The sequence below is a fragment of the Myotis lucifugus genome, unplaced genomic scaffold, assembly GCF_000147115.1.
Source record: "Myotis lucifugus unplaced genomic scaffold, Myoluc2.0 scaffold_212, whole genome shotgun sequence".
Taxonomy (NCBI): Eukaryota; Metazoa; Chordata; class Mammalia; order Chiroptera; family Vespertilionidae; genus Myotis; species Myotis lucifugus.
In genome coordinates this window covers 800,164-802,614 of record NW_005871260.1, presented here as the reverse complement: position 1 = coordinate 802,614, position 2,451 = coordinate 800,164, and the positions used below count along the sequence as shown (strand labels likewise).

The 2,451-nt window shown below is 35.9% G+C and overlaps 1 pseudogene; it reads left to right on the top strand.

The window, feature by feature from the left end:
• The first annotated feature begins 241 nt into the window (after window positions 1-241).
• On the top strand, window positions 242-1,022 carry LOC102419010 (annotated as a pseudogene).
• The last annotated feature ends 1,429 nt before the right edge of the window (window positions 1,023-2,451 follow it).

The following is a 2,451-nucleotide window of genomic DNA, read 5'->3' as shown; positions in this document are numbered from 1 at the left end:
AGCAATAATAGTTTCTGCCTTATTATATGTTAGAGATTGTCTATTGTGTTTGAATATAGTGGATGTTTGGTCAACGTTTGTTGCTAAAATAGTAAATTATTATTCCCATTTTCAGGAGGAGTAACTGAGGATCACAAAAGGAAAATAACTTGCTGAAGGTCACATAAGTAGGAAATGGCATGGTCACATTTAAACATAGACATGTCTCTTTCCTCTATTCTGTGCTCACTAAGATACAAGGATGGATCATGCCAAGGGACCTGGTGTTATTTTGTTGCTTACAAATCCTCTGTTGGAGTTGAATTCAATAGTAGGAAATAAGAGTGTCTTACCACTCTTTGCCGCATCTACTGCGAAGATAAAGACCATTCTCAGCAATCAGACTGTGGACATCCCAGAAAATGTGGACATCACTCTGAAGAGATGCACTGTTATTGTGAAGGGCCCCAGGGGCACCCTGCGGAGGGACTTCAACCACGTCAATGTAGAGCTCAGTCTCCTCGGAAAGAAGAAGAAGAGGCTCCGGGTTGACAAATGGTGGGGAAATAGAAAGGAACTGGCCACAGTTCGCACTATCTGCAGTCATACACAGAACATGATCAAGGGAGTTACACTGGGCTTCCATTACAAGATGAGGTCTGTGTACGCTCACTTCCCCATCAACGTCGTTATTCAGGAGAATGGTTCTCTTGTTGAAATTAGAAATTTCTTGGGTGAAAAATACATCCGCAGAGTTCGGATGAGGTCAGGCGTTGCTTGTTCAGTATCTCAAGCCCAGAAAGATGAGTTGATTCTTGAAGGAAATGACATTGAACTTGTATCAAATTCAGCTGCTTTGATTCAGCAATCCACAATAGTTAAAAACAAGGATATCAGGAAATTTTTGGATGGTATCTATGTTTCTGAAAAAGGAACAGTTCAGCAGGCTGATGAATAAGATCTAAGTTGTCCAGCTATAGAAATACCGAGATGCCGAATGATTTGTCACACTTGTTTGTGAAACTATAAAGATGTACAATAAAGGTCTTGTATTGATTTGAAAAAAAAAAAAAGAGTGTCTTACCTAGCACTATGTGCCAATATATTTATACTAGAGGCCTGGTGCAAGAAGTTCGTGCACAGCTATACCTATTACTCAACTCATAAAAATTACCCCATGTACTGATCACATTCTCCTGCAGTTGGTGGCTATCATCTTATGCATATCTTTAGTTTTTATATATATACATATTAGAATACTGTACAATATACAGTATATTTTTCATGAAGTCATACTTATGTAAGTATTATTCTTCAGCAAATAGTTGAGTATCTACTCTGTGCCAACTACTCTTAAGTACAGAGGAAATAGTAGTGACATAATAAAACTCCTGCTCTCATAAAATTTAATTTTGAAGTAGGGAGACAGACAATAAAGCATAAACTAAGCAATATATATCTGGTAGTACATGGTAAGGGCTAAAGAGTGATGGGGATGTGGAAAAAGATGAAGTCCTCTTTTATGAAGAGATATTTGAGCAGATATCTACTGGTAAAAGAGTGATGTCTTACATTAAAACAACAACAACAACAACACTCTTGCCACTGTGGAGAGTAGGTGGCAGTGGCTACTCTGTTGCTAAACGTCCAGATGAGAGATAATGGTGGCCTGCATTGTTGAGGATGTAATAAGTGGTCAGATTTTGCTTGTATTTTGAAGGTAACATTTATATTTTTAAGATAAATGGTCTATAACTTTCTTTTCTTGACTTGTCCCTACTTTCAGAATCAGATTCATTGGCCTCATAAAATGATCTGGGCAGCTTGTCTTCCACCTTTAGGACAAATTGCATCGAATAGGAACTAACTTTTCTATGAAAAATTAGTAGAACTCACTGTAAAGCCAGTCAGGCCTGGGATTTTTAAAACAGTAAATATTTTCTTCAAATTCCCACTTTTTAATTTTAATATCTTATTTTTCTTAGAATTATGCCACTTCATCTAAGTTTTCAAATTTCTTAGCATACACGTGGTTATATTGTTGTGTCTGCATTTTTATCCCTTTTTATTCTGTATTTTATTCATTTTTATACTCGTATTTATTAGTCTTGCATGAATATCTTATTAAAATTTTTGAAGAACAAGGTCTGGGTTTTTTTTAATGATTAATTTTTATTGTCATTGTCATCTTTGTCTATTTTAGAGTGTCATGTAGCTGAGAAGATAAGAGGTATTTCTCTACTTTTTGTTTTTCTAGGTGTTCTCTAATGATCCCCCCACACCAACCTTTAACATTGAATCTTAGCAAATATGTTCTCATGGCTCACAAGTCCAATAGTACAAAACATTTTATAGTAGGAACCTGACCTCTCATATTTGTTCCCATATATTCGATTCTTACTGTGGTTCTGTAATACTCTTTTTAGTTTCACATGTGCTATTCCAGAGTTTCTTTATGCCTATACTAGTATA